This window comes from Pristis pectinata, chromosome 9 (genome assembly GCF_009764475.1).
Source record: "Pristis pectinata isolate sPriPec2 chromosome 9, sPriPec2.1.pri, whole genome shotgun sequence".
Classification (NCBI taxonomy): domain Eukaryota; kingdom Metazoa; phylum Chordata; class Chondrichthyes; order Rhinopristiformes; family Pristidae; genus Pristis; species Pristis pectinata.
In genome coordinates, this window is record NC_067413.1 from 63705552 (window position 1) to 63719195 (window position 13644).

The 13644-nt window shown below is 41.2% G+C and overlaps 1 protein-coding gene across 1 annotated transcript in view; it reads left to right on the forward strand.

The window, feature by feature from the left end:
* Window positions 1-10503: 10503 nt before the first annotated feature.
* The window catches only part of lpin2 (lipin 2), an 89888-nt gene continuing 86747 nt past the window's right edge, over window positions 10504-13644 (forward strand). Inside the window, exon 1 of the mRNA XM_052023366.1 lies at window positions 10504-10636. The gene's annotated coding sequence lies outside the window, so the exon portion shown is untranslated. The remainder of the gene's footprint in view (window positions 10637-13644) is intronic.

Here is a 13644-nt window from a genome sequence, read left to right on the forward strand (position 1 = left end):
ACAAAGAAGTCAAAGTGGGAGTGGGATGGAGAATTAAAATGACAGGCAACAGGAAGCTCAGAATCATCCTTGCAAACTGAATGGAAATGTTCTGCCGTGGTCACAATCCATACTTGATTTATCCAATGTAGAGGAGCACATAGTAAGCATCAAATTGCTTCTTTACCTGGAAATACTGGGTCCCTAGATGGTGGGAAGAATGGAGGTAAATGGGAAGTTGTTGCGTCTCCCATGGAAGTGCCATGAGAAGCTCAGTGGTTGGTGGTTGAGGGCTGGACAAGGAGTCATGGAAACAACAGTCCTTTTGGAAAAGTGAACAGGAAATGGAAGGCATCTCAGGTGATGGAATCTCATTGAAGGTGGTGGAAATTATGGAGGATAATTCATCAAATGGTGAGTAGGAGAGGGCAGGGGGAACCCTATTCTTTCTCTGGCTTCAAGGAGAGATGAGAGCAGAAGTGCAGGAAATAGAACTAACACAGTCAAAAGCCCTGTCAACCATGGTAGAGGGAAGCAATAGTTAAGATAAAAAGAAGTCATCTCAGAAGTACTGGTATCGAAAATCTCAATATTAGAACAGATGAAGAAACTGGGAGAAATGAATGGAATCCTTACAAGAAGCAATTTGGAGGGAGTTATCACCAAGACAACTGTGGGAATCTGTGAGTTAGTAATATAAATAGATGGTAAATCATATGCTTTCTTGACTTCTCTCTTTCCATTTCACACAACAGGTAATTGGAACCTCAGGGTAATCCTTGCTGACTGAATGGAATAGTTGTGTAAAGCTATCATCTAATTTCCATTCAGCTGGCAAGGGTGATCCTGAATTTTCAGCTGTCTGCCACTTTAACTCTCCATCCCATTCCCACTCTGACCTCTAATGAATCCCAATGGAAGATCAAAACATCACATCTTCTCTCCTGGGACACTGCAGCCCCCAGGACTCAACAATTTCAGGTAACCAGCCTTACCCGTTTGTGTCAGAACCAGTAACTCAGGTTTTTCTCAGTCTACAGATGTACCTGATAAAAACATACAAAAACAAAGCAGTTGGCCTTTTGGAGCTGTGAAACTGCTCTGCCATTCGCCAAGGTCTTCTATCTCATTGATCTTCAAGATCTCATTGATCTCTCAAGATCTTCTATCTCTGATTTTTCTATCTCATTGTCAATTTCCTGCGATATCCACATTTAAATGATCCCCCTATTCCTCAGAAATTGATCAACCTCTGCTTTGAGTGAATTAAATGACTGCAGTTGTACAGGGTAGAGAATTCTGAAGATTTACCTCCCTCTACAGGAAGAAATCTCTCCTTATCACAGTCCTAAATGGCCTACCCATTATCCTGAGATTAGATCCAGCCTGTTGAGCCCGAAAAGAATTTTGTAAATTTCAGTGAGATCTCCTCTCATTCTTCTAAATGCTGGAGTATGCAGATCTAGTCACTGTGCTCCCTCTAAAGTATATCCTTTTTTTAGGCAAGGAGACCTCTTGAGGCCTCTTGACCTCCTCTTCCCTACATATAATCCCATCTAGTTTTATGTTGTCTCCATACTTGGAAGTCAGTTAGTTACCTCCCCCATCCACGCACCCCACCCCCTCCACCTCCAGCCAAATTGTGATTGGAGTTTATGAATAGCTGGGCCTAAGCACTGATCCCTGCTCACACCCTGCCAACCTGAGAATGATCCATTTAATCCCACGCTTTGCTTTCTGAATGATAAATACTTCTCAGTCCATGTCAGTATACTACCCCCAAGGCTGTGTGCTTTAACTATGTTTCTATGCTCCCGTGTTGGACCTTATCCAAATCCTTCTGAAAATCCACATTCACTCATTCCTCCTCATCCATTCACCAAGCCAAGAATCTTCAGTAGGTCAGTCAATCATGATTTTCCTTTCATATATCCATGGCGACTCTGCTCAGTCCTATTATTCCTTTCAAGGTGTTCTGTTATTCCATCCTTCAATTTCAATTCTACCATTTTCCCCTACCAGTGACATTACGCTAACAGGTCAATAGTTCCTTATTTTCCTGCTTCCTCTTTCCTTAAGTAGTGGGGTCCCATTTGCTACTCTCCAATCCACAGGAACAATTCTAGAATCAACATGATTTTGAAAGATAATAACCAGAGTATTCACTACCCCTACAGTCACCTGTTTTAAAACTCTGATCTTCTGGGTGTTTCTAGCATTCCCTTTTGTTTCGGATTTCCAGTAAGGTTGAGTTCTGCATCTCGCGGTTCCAGCATCTTGTTCCCTTTCTTCTGTACTCATCCATCTCCCCTTCCTTACAATCCTGCAAACAAATCAGCTATAATTAACAAACATTGATCATCCCCCCTCTTTGGTTACATTAACAACAATTCTGTCACCTGGACAATTTTGGCTTCTATTCCTTTTGACCTCTCTGCTCTCTGCAACTTAAAACATGTTCATTTTCTCAGTTTTCCAGTTCTGATGAAAGATTATTAAACTGAAATTTCAACCCTGTTTCTTTCCCCGTGGACACCGCCTAACCTGTTGAGTATCTCAACTACTTTTTGTAACGTATTAAGGAGGTCAGATGGGTAATAAACTAGTAAAAAAAATTAAGCATTTTATCATGTCACCTGAATCCTCTGAGGTACTGCTTCTTGAAATAGACTGCAATCTGCGTGTTATCTATTATAATGTATGTGAAGTCTGAAGTGGTGATTTTAGGTCAAATCCTGTGAGATTTAATAGAAAACCAGAGCATTTTCATTTTCACTATGTCTTCGATCTGCACTACTTTCTTGAAAAACTCTGATTGTAAAGAGATTGCCTCACAAAATTTGTCACCCCCACCCTTCTTTTGTGGTTACTCCCTCGAAGACACTGATTACCGTGAGTTGTGATTTAGAGTTATTGCATCAATACAATCTGCATGTTAAAGAGTATTGTATAAGGATAATTTTACAAAAATTATTTCTCTAAGTAAGCCTTACCCACAGGCAATATACAGCATGCAAAGTTTAATCAATGAATTTCTTATGTATTCTCAGCCAGTAAGGTTCCCCTGTGACAATGCAATGCTGCAAAATTGCCACTTATTATTACATGATTTATTATGTTGTTCGTTCAACTACTACAGGTTGAGGAAATAACCACCAGACAAAAATGGTACATCAACAAGTTAAAATAACATATGAAAAAATCTGATTGGAATATGCATAAAGCTGGAATTTCTGAGGAGTCTTTGTAACTTTGATGGAAGATCAGTAGAAACTTCAGAGAAAACACATCTTACCCATAGGAATTCCCTTAGCTTTCCATTAGAGTTTTAACAAGTTGTCAGGATAACCTTGTAGAATTTTGCCCCAACCCTCACCCCTCCTTTGAAAGCTGTTTGAGATTGGCCTGAAGAATATTGAAAAATATGGCAGGTAGGAAGTGTTCACAAATTAACATGAGGAAATATGCTGGTTGCTATACTGGGCAAAGATGGACTTTTGTAAATACAAATACAGGTCCCAACTCATGTGAGGTGCTACCTGCATGATTAATTTGCTGGAAGCAACGAGCACAATTTCAAGCTGTACCCAGAAAACAAAACTGGAATTGGCAGCAACACAAAAAAATTGCACAACTTACTCAACATGCTATGCATTAAAGAATCCAATTACTGTCAACACACTGCTGCCCTAATCCCTTTTCACTGCTGTTGTCATCTGATCCTGACTCCCAGCCTCATCTCTGCACCCTCCTAACCTGCATTATTGCTGGCTTCCTGAATCCTCTGAAGACATAGCCCCCTTACCCAATGTATTTTAGGTTCAATTTTTTTAACACCTGATCCCCAATTCAGCCAGTGGACCCACCCACTTGAGGGATGGAATCTGCATTTTTCCTATGCACAACTTGTTTCATGACTCTTCAGCAAACATAGCTCGACCATACCAAGCACCACCAGGCCCACTGTCTTTCCAAATTACTCACTATTTAAGGATGCTGTTAGGATGTTAAGGTACCCCTTGGCTTCTTTACTTCATTATTAACTGACTCATTAAATTCTTCTTCCATGCTCTTTAATGTCAATGGCAGTCGTGTACTTCCTTATCATCAAAATATTAGACCTTCCATTTAGTTGCCCCTACTGCGACCATGCCTTTGGCTTGCCCATAAATCTAAGGCTCTACCAAAGACCCCTTCTGTTCTAGCTTGTGTACACCCTATCCATTTTATTCAGCATTTGCTCTGCTAACTTTCCTTACTAGGCCTCTTGTTGGATGGTACTGTAAATGGTTCTTCCACCTCAGACACTGTCTTCTTCCATTTTAAATCAAATCTCTCAAAAATAACCATCCCTTGATTTTTCTGAACTTACAAATTGTTGCCCCATCATGAAACTCTTACCTCTCCAAGATCCACAGGCATGCTGTCATTTTCCAAATCTATGTTCATCTTTCATGAAACCATGTTCCAAACTCAGGGTCAGCAAAGGCCTTAAAGAAATCACAATTGATGTCCTCTATGACCTCAGCAGATTTACCTTCCAATTGCAACCCCCCCCCCCATTCACAACCATCAGCCACTTAAGTCTTTATAATATCACCAATGCCTTAACTCATCCATCACTGAATCCATCATCAATGATCAAAGCTTACTATTTTCCAGTGGTTTCCCATCTTGCATTTTCCATAAACATAAACAGAAGCAAAATTCTCCTGCCAAATCTATTTTTTTCATTCTGTGACCTAGAGTGGCTCCCGGGCTACCATCGTTTTGCTTTTAAAATTTTTATTCATGTTCACGATCCCTCTGTGGCCTTTTCTCCTCCATATCTCTGTTCAATTTTCCATCATTACAAACCTCCAAAAACTTCTTGTTGCTCCAACACTTCCCTCTCCTGCATCCCCTGCTTCTTTTGAGCCCACCATTGGCAGTTGTGCTTCAGCTACTGAGGCTCAAAGATCTGGAAAAAACCTGGAATTTCATTCCTAAATCACCCTCCATCACCCCCAACTTCTTTATTTTCCTTTATGGTAATCCTTAAAATATAATCCATTGACCAAGTTTTAGGTTATTTATCCCAATATCTCCTTTTGGTTTGGTGTCAATTTTTGCCTTATCATTCTTTTGTTGATTCTTTGGCATCTTTTCCCATCTTTAAAGGCATTATATAAATTCAAGTTGTTTTAATTATGGCTGTTTTCCCTTCCAGACCTGATTATCCCAATTCTATCTTCCATCATCCATCCAAAACCCTCTTGCCCATATTCTAATTCACATGAAGACCCATTCACCCATCACCCACTTGCTTGATAACTTACTTTGGCTCTTATTACAGAAACACTTCAAATTTAAAATTCTCATCCTAAAATTCAAATCCTATTACATCACTTTTGATAACCTGTTCAGGCACGGTAGTGTAGCGGTTAGCGTAATGCTATTACAGTGCCAGAGACCCAGGTTCAATTCCGGCCGCTGTCTGTAAGGAGCTTGTACGTTCTTCCCATGTGTGTGTGGGTTTCCTCCGGGTGCTCCGGTTTCCTCCCACATTCCAAAGATGTACAGGTTAGGAAGTTGTGGACATGCTATGTTGGCACCGGAAGTGTTACGAAACTTGCGGGCTGCCCCCAGAAAACTCAACACAAAAGATGCATTTCACTGTGTGCTTCGATGTACATGTGACTAATACAGATATCTTATCTTATCTTAAACATTTCCTTACTTAAACCAAAATCAATTTTTGTGTGATAATGCTCCTGTGATACTCTTGTGAAGCTATGCTGCATTAAAAGGAATATACAGAAGCTGACTTCTTTTTCTCTTGCTATAAGTAAGTAATTAGTTCCTAAATATTTTACGTTTAGTGGAGATAGACAAATTAGGAAATGAGAGGCAGGATGGGATGGTGGGTGCTAACTGTGATAAAGCTAGAATAAGACAAAGCATTGTAGCTGAAAAAATATTAAGTGATAGCATCAATTTGGGTTAAACTAAGAAACAAAAGGAGGTTGTGGGCTGAATTTTAGAAATCCCCAAATTTTGCTTATTCTTCCGTGCAGGATAATAATCATGAAACTAGAGGTGCATATAACAGCAATTAGGGAGTACTTTAATCTTCATGCAGATGGAACATAAATTTGCAGTAACAGAAAAATTCATGGAACATATTCAAGATACTTTCTAGATTGGAAAGTCAATTAACCCTTTATATCTAACATGTGCAATGAGATAGTGTTAATTAATAATCTTGTATTAAAGGAACCTCTTGGAAAAAGTGATCATAGAATGAAATAATTGTGTGTTGCAATTGAGAGGGATTTAGTTTCAGTCTAAAAAAATTTGAACAAAGGTATGAGGGTCAAGTTATCAGTTGGCATCCGGAAAGTGGTCAGGGAGCACGGGAACGGGAGGCCCATTGAGCAGGAAGGGAGCAGGAGAACCACAGCCTTGGTGAGGAGAAGGGAATGCAGGAACCGGGGATCTGGCAAATAAGCAGAGGACGCCCAAACTAGGGACACAGTGAGTGGAAATTGCAACATCACCTGGTGAGCCAGATGCTGAACCATTGGGATTCCTGAATGGTCAGAGAGCAGATTATCGGAATTTCACATTAGGCAGATTAAGGTGAAGGAGCAAGAATGTGGTAGATGGAATATAGTGAACAAATGCAAGGCCATCCAGTTTAGTAGCAAAGGTATAAAAGGAGAATATTTTTACATGGTCGAAGATGGGAGGATATTTGTAAGGTGGAGATAGATTCTCGATATGCGAGGGGGCTGAAAGGTTACTGCAGGTTAATGGGAGTGTGGAATTGAAGTTACAATCAGATCGGCTATGATCTTGTTAAGTGGCAAAGCAGGCTTGAGGGGGTGAGTCTCCTTTTTGTGCTCCTCATTGGTACATATATATAAATTACAGAAAGCTAACGTACAGGCAGTGCAAGCAATTAAGAATGCTGTTCTACAAATGGAAAGGGAGTAAGAAAGGCCATGTGCAAATATATGTCTTTGGTGAGTCCACATGGGACCAACATGTCTCCATACCCACAGAATTATATTTTTTGTAAGGAATGAGTGCACTATATTGCAGATGAGTGAAATCCAGCTGAATCTAAGTGTTCTTGTGCACGAATCATAAAAAGTTAGCCAACAGGGTGCAGCAAGTGGTTTGGAAGGCAGACGGCATATTGGTATTTGTTGCAAGTGCGCTGGAGTTTGGATAAAGAAAAGTATTATTAAAATACAACTGAGGCCACACCACAGTTTTGGTCCCCTTATTTAATGAAGAATGTACTGACATCAGAGGCAGCCCAAAAGAGATTCATTAGATGAATTACTGGGATGACAGTGTTGTCCTATCATGAGCAGCTAAAGAAATTAGATCTGTATTCTTTGGAGTTTAGAAGAATGAAGTGTGATCTTCATAGAGTCAAAGAGTTAAGCAGCATGGAAAAAGGCTCTTCGTCCCATCAAGTGTCCATTTACACTCCTCCCCCAGATTCTACCACTCACACTAGTGATAATTTGCAGCTTTGGGATATGGGAGCAAACCGGAGCAGCTGGAAGAAACCTATGTGATCTCAGGGAGAATGTGCAAACTGCACACGGACAGCATCAGAGGTCAGGATTGAGCCCGTGTTGCTGGAGCTGCGACGCAGCAGCTCTACTGGATGTGCCACTGTGTCTCCCTACTTTTTATCTTTTTATACTGAAATGTATTAGATACTTAGAGGCTATGACAGGGTAGATGTTGAGCTGTTTCCGCTAGAGAGAGAATCTTGAATGAAGGGGCATATTTACAATTTGGTCACTGAAAACCGAGGTACATAGGAACTTCTCCAAAAGGCCAAAGGGTAGTGGAAGTTTGATCATTGGGAGTAGTTAAAGAGAAAGTAGATAAACTTTTGAAAGAAGGATCAGGGAATGGAGGGCAATGGGGAATTAACACAGAGGAGCTGAGGCCTTGGGAAAATCAGCCATGGGACTGAATGGTCTACTCCTGATTCTGCTTTCTTATGATCTGTATGGATTCCTAAAATGGAGGAATTATCCCACAAGAAGAGATTAAAGATTATGGAGAATGGTGTAAACAGAGTGGGGCATGCTGATGTGCCAGGACATTTTGAGATTAAGGAGGAGATGGTGCTGGGTCTTCTGAAGAGCATTAAGATGGATAAGTCCCCAGGGCCTGATGCCATATATCCGAGAATATTGAAAGAAGCAAGTGAAGAGATTGCTGGGGATTTGACAAGGATCTTTGTGTCCTCACTAGCAACAGACAAGATCCTGGAGGACTGGAGAGTAGCAAATCTTGTGCCTTTGTTCAAGAAGGGAAATAGGGATAATCCAGGTAATTATAGGCCAGTGAGCCTCATGTCAGTGGTAGGGAAGCTATTGGGGAGGATACTAAGGGAGAGAATTTATGTGCATTTGGAAAGCATGGCCTGCTAGGGACAGTCAGCATGGCTTTGTGCAGGGCAGGTCATATCTAACAAACTTGATTGAGTTTTTTCAGGAGGTGACAAAGGTGAAGGTAAGGCAGTGGATGTTATCTACATGGACTTTAGTAAAGCATTTGATAAGGTCCCTCATGGTAGGTTGATTCATAAGATAAAGGTGCAGGGGATCCAGGGTGAATTGCAAGTTTGGATTCAGAACTGGCTTGCCTAAAGAAGACAGAGTAGGGGTGGAAGGTTGTGATCCTGGCTGGAGGTCCCTGACCAGGGGTGTTCTGCAAGGATCGGTGCTGGGACCTCTGTTGTTTGTGATATATATTGATGATTTGGATGAAAATGGAAACGGGTGGATTAACAAGTTTAAGATGCTTTTAGATAGACAAATGAATATGAAGGGAATGGAGGGATATGGATGATACACAGGAAGAGGACATTCATTGTAAATTGGCGTCAAGATCGGCACAACATGATTGGCCTATCCAATGCCGTACTCTTCTATGTTCTAATGAGATTTTAATGAAACCTTGACGTATATAAACATTCTCAAAGTGCCTGATAGAGCTGATGGTTCCAAAATGTTTCCCCTGCCTGTTTGTCTGGAATGAGTAGCCCTAGTCTTATCATAAGGGGTCATACATTTTGGATTACAGGAAGGACAAATATCTTTACTCAGGACATCCATGCTATTCAAGGATGTTATGCATGTGTAGGTTTTAGGTATATGGTATAAGGTGTGACTAATGGATTTTCAGATACTAAGGGAAATAAAGAAACACGGATAGCAGGAAGTGAAGTTGAGAAAGAAGCCATAATAATTTTATATGGGTGTACTGGTTGAAGTCTGAATGGCAAATCCCACTCCCATTTCTTATTTAGTTTTATTTATTAATGGGGTGTATGTATAACTACCTCGTCCAACATGTTGTCCATCCCCAGTGGTCCTTTCAAAGTTGGTGTGGACTGCTAAGGGCAGTTCTGCACAACTGAATGGCTTCATAAGGCAACCGTGGTGCCAGGGTCACCAATCGACCCAACCAGGTAAGGACAGATTTTCTCACCTAAAGAACATCAGTGAACCAGACAGGCTTTTCAACAATCTGGCATTGTTCTATTCACCACTATTCTATTATGCCAGATTTGCTAAATTAGTTAACCGATGAACAACATTCCTGCCGGGTAAGGGTTTAAATTTAATCAATGGATCATTTGTTCAGGTCTATGAGTTACAACCTTAATCACAGTGAGGTGTAAAGAAACACAATAGCAGTCCTTTAACAAACTGATTAGTGCACCTGATGAGACAGCATGTCACTAAAGAGAAACCTCAATTATATCTCAAGGTGCATATCGCTGGCATTCTGCCTCTGAACTGTCAGAACACATTGCACAGATAAACCACATTGTTCAAGCGAGAAATGAATTGCATAGAAGCAAAAATATATCACCTTCACAACTTTAAACCAATCGTTGCAAAACAATAAAAATTGCCAAACTTTGAAGTATACTCTATAATAGACTGTGAGGAACATTGAACATTCATATTGAGCGACACCACAAATGGAAGAAGCTGTAACATCAGGCAGCACCGACCTGGTTGTAAAAGGAACATCAGGTATGAACGTCGGCTGGTCACACTGGATCCGTCTGTTTTGATCTGCGGAGCGTTGTCCAGCCCTGGTCCCGTTAACAGCACAAGGAAGAGATGCTGACAGTGGACCGCTTTAAGAGACAACCTACTGTGTACTTTGTCCGACACGCTGGTGCCGGAAGACCTCAGTGGCACAGTGATCTTTAAATGCGGTGTCGATGCAGAAGCGGGAATAGTGGACATGCCCGGAATATGTTGACATGGTCACCAGCCCGGGCTTGTGGGGCCGTCTCCCGAAACCAAAGCACAGCGGCCCCCCGAGGCGGCCGGCGCCAGAGCACTGCGCGTGCCGACCGCGCGTGCCCGGGGGGGGGGGCGCGCACTGAGCGCGCGTGCCCGGGGGCGCGACCAGAGTGGCAGCGGCGGTGGCCGCCGGCCCGGGGGGGTCACGTGAGCCGGGCGTTCGCAGGCTGAAATTGCAACCAGAAGAGGAAGCGCCGCGCTCGGCTGCGAATGGGTTGTTTTCGCCTCTCTGTTCCTGTGGCTTGGTGCTGCGAATAAACCACTTTCCATCAACGCTGATAACCTGCACTTGTGACGCCGGCGCTGCAGCAGAGGTGAGGGTCCTGGGACCTCCTGCTGGCTGGTCAAGGTTTAGTTATTCCTGCTAACGGTTCCCGTCTCCTTCTGTTGGGGTGTGTTGCCAGTCCCACTCAGTACTTTGTGTGTCTGGTTTGTTCGTTGCAGCGTTTAAATCATTTTATGTTTTCCTGCTGGTTGGGATAGAGGGTTATGGTTTGTGTTAACGAGTTGGTTGCTTTCTCCAACCTCGCTTTTCTGCCGGGTGCCACCTCATCCACCCAGAACCTCCCCTCGAGTAGGATCAATACACAGGACTCTCTCTGTAATACTACACACTTAATGCTGTGTCCTTGAATGATGCTGCTGAGTACTTCTGCCGGTCGGTGTTTATTTCTGTTTATGAAAATGGCACCTCGTCAGACTCTGGCATTTGGTGTTAAATTAGTACTTGTATCTTCACTGGTCCGTTTGGACTGGCACCCTACCGTAGTAATTCTGTTTAAATGCGGCTAAAGCCTCGGGTGCCACATGTCTCGATCATTTTGAGAACGCAACATTTACATCGATTCCTGATTCGCGGCCTGAACGAAACTATTCAACGAGCGTGAATTGTATTCTTGTTAATTTTACGGATCTGCGAGGTCATTAACAACTTGACCCGATTCATTACTGCATAAGCAGTTGATGGCATTTCTCAAGGATTTATATAAAAAAAATCTCTGAAGCTGATTACTTCCTAACCTCTTATTTAACTGCTAGTGGTGGTGCTTTCGACTGAGGCCACGGTGGGGGATGCAATTGGTCTTGGTGTGTTTCCTGTGTTGGTGCTGGCTATGAGGTGGAAGCGACAGGGGATTCTGATTGTGAATTGCTATTCGGTAATCCCAGGGGGAACTGATCGAGGAAAGATGACGTTACGAACACTCCTTAACCTAAAACAATTATCAGTAGTAGAGACTTGCAGTTAAGCAAGTTATTGAAGATAAGTATGTCTCCTAGTCCTAAGGAAAAGAGCAATAAAATATAGGTATAATCTAAACTTTTAATATTGTATGGCGTAAAGCCTCTTAGAACGGTTGGTAGACAAAAATAAATGTTCTTATGAGATACGACTGAAATTGTGATAGCCTCTTGTCACTTTCTAAATTTTAGGTGCTATTCTTTCTTGCCTGTCAAATTGACTTGTATATTTTGCATCGAATGAGTCAATATTTGGATTTGCTTGACGATGTGTGCTATAACTAGGAAATGAACCTTAAGCAAATCATTGTATCCTTGATTTTTAAAAATCGTACGTTAGCGGCCATGTTTTTGCAACTCTGTGACCACTTTGATCATTTTGCACTAAAATTGACTTTTTTTTTGTTCTAATTGTTGTTATAAAAATTGTGTATAATGTATGTTTTTGTGAACGCTACTTATATGATGTGCCTGTGATGCTGCAAGTCAGTTTTTCATTGTACTTGTGCATAGGACAATAAACTTCGAGCATTGTAACATGTCTAATTAGGAATCTAAACCAGTGGGTCATGATTTAAGTTAGAAAAGGAAGACAAGTGAGCTAGAAAGATGGCTCTTAAGTTGTTCAAAAATGCACACGCAGTTGATTTAAAGGTGCAGTTAATGAATGTATCCTGACTTTTCAGTAAAGGAACAAGTGAGTTATGTTCTAATCTGTAGAAGTTTTCATGTTGGGATAAACTTACTTCAATGGATGAAATAACTACATACACCATGTGAATTTCTGTGAGCAAATCAAATAAAAATTGAGGAAAGAATCACTATGCTATGAATCTCCAAGAACTTTTCAATTTCAATACTTGGCATTATTGTTCACACATGGAATCTTGCCTTTGGCCTTCAGCTTGCTTATTTTCAAGAGCCTGTTAGATTTGCATATTGTATGATAACTTTAGGATTAGAACACAATCACACTAATTTCACACATTTGGCTCCAATATACAGGCTGGGTAGTTTGCATGTCCAACATCAGACTGGAACTGGACACGCTCTGTTCTGCACTCTGCCATGGGAAGAGATTAGCAGATGGACAAAGGAAAAGATTCAAGTATTCAAAGTCTCCTTGGGTGGGTGGAAAGCAGCATCCCCACTATCTCGTGGGAAGCTCTGGCGCATGAACATTAAAAGTACAAAAAGAGTATTTAAGATGGCATTCACAGATTCAAGGTGATGTGTTGGGATCACACAGGATCCTAGCAGAAGAATCACATTGCTCTACAAATTACCCATCCTGTTATACCCCATTTGTGGTTTTGAGTCCCACATTAGCCTTATCAATTGGATTTCCACAGAAGTGAAGTAGAAACAAGTCATCTTCAATCCTGAGCTATTGCCTAAGAAGTATGAAGATGGCAAATTTAATGGCCAGTGGTGTTAGAGCTTAACTAATATCCCAGGTTTTAAATGGTTTTAGAAAGTGCCCAATTAAATACACAATTAAGGCAATGCTGATCAATTGTTCTGCCTCCCCTGCCTGTATATGATGAATGCTTATTGGAGGTTTTAAATTGAAATTGTATTTCTTGCCCTTTTAAATTTTTTTTACTCAATCCAATCTTCCATTTTTTCCATCAGAATTTCAGTACAGGGTTTTGCATCGAATTTGCTGTTCTCCATTGTTTGTTTTTTGTTCCAGCCTTTAAGTATAAGAGGTCATCTACTGGCTGCTTGTTACCAAGACTGTGGTGACCTTTGTCCTTTAGTACTTTTATCAGTTTGCACTTTTAGCATGTCATTGTATTTGAGCTGAAGGGTGCAATGGAATTCTGTAACTGTAGTGAGACTGGGTCCAATAATTTAGATTGTTTTATGAATCTAGGAAATGCAATTTGGACTTATTTTAATACACTATCTGCTTTTCTTTATATATTTTGGGTATGAGATTGAGTTCTGGTGGCCACAAGGAGGAAGGATGATTGATGTCAGGGAGCAGAGTTTGCATCACAGTTGTACTGTTTATCTTTCCCACTTTCATTGCCATTTTCATGAATGGTTTTCGTAAGTTTCACAGCACAGAAATGGG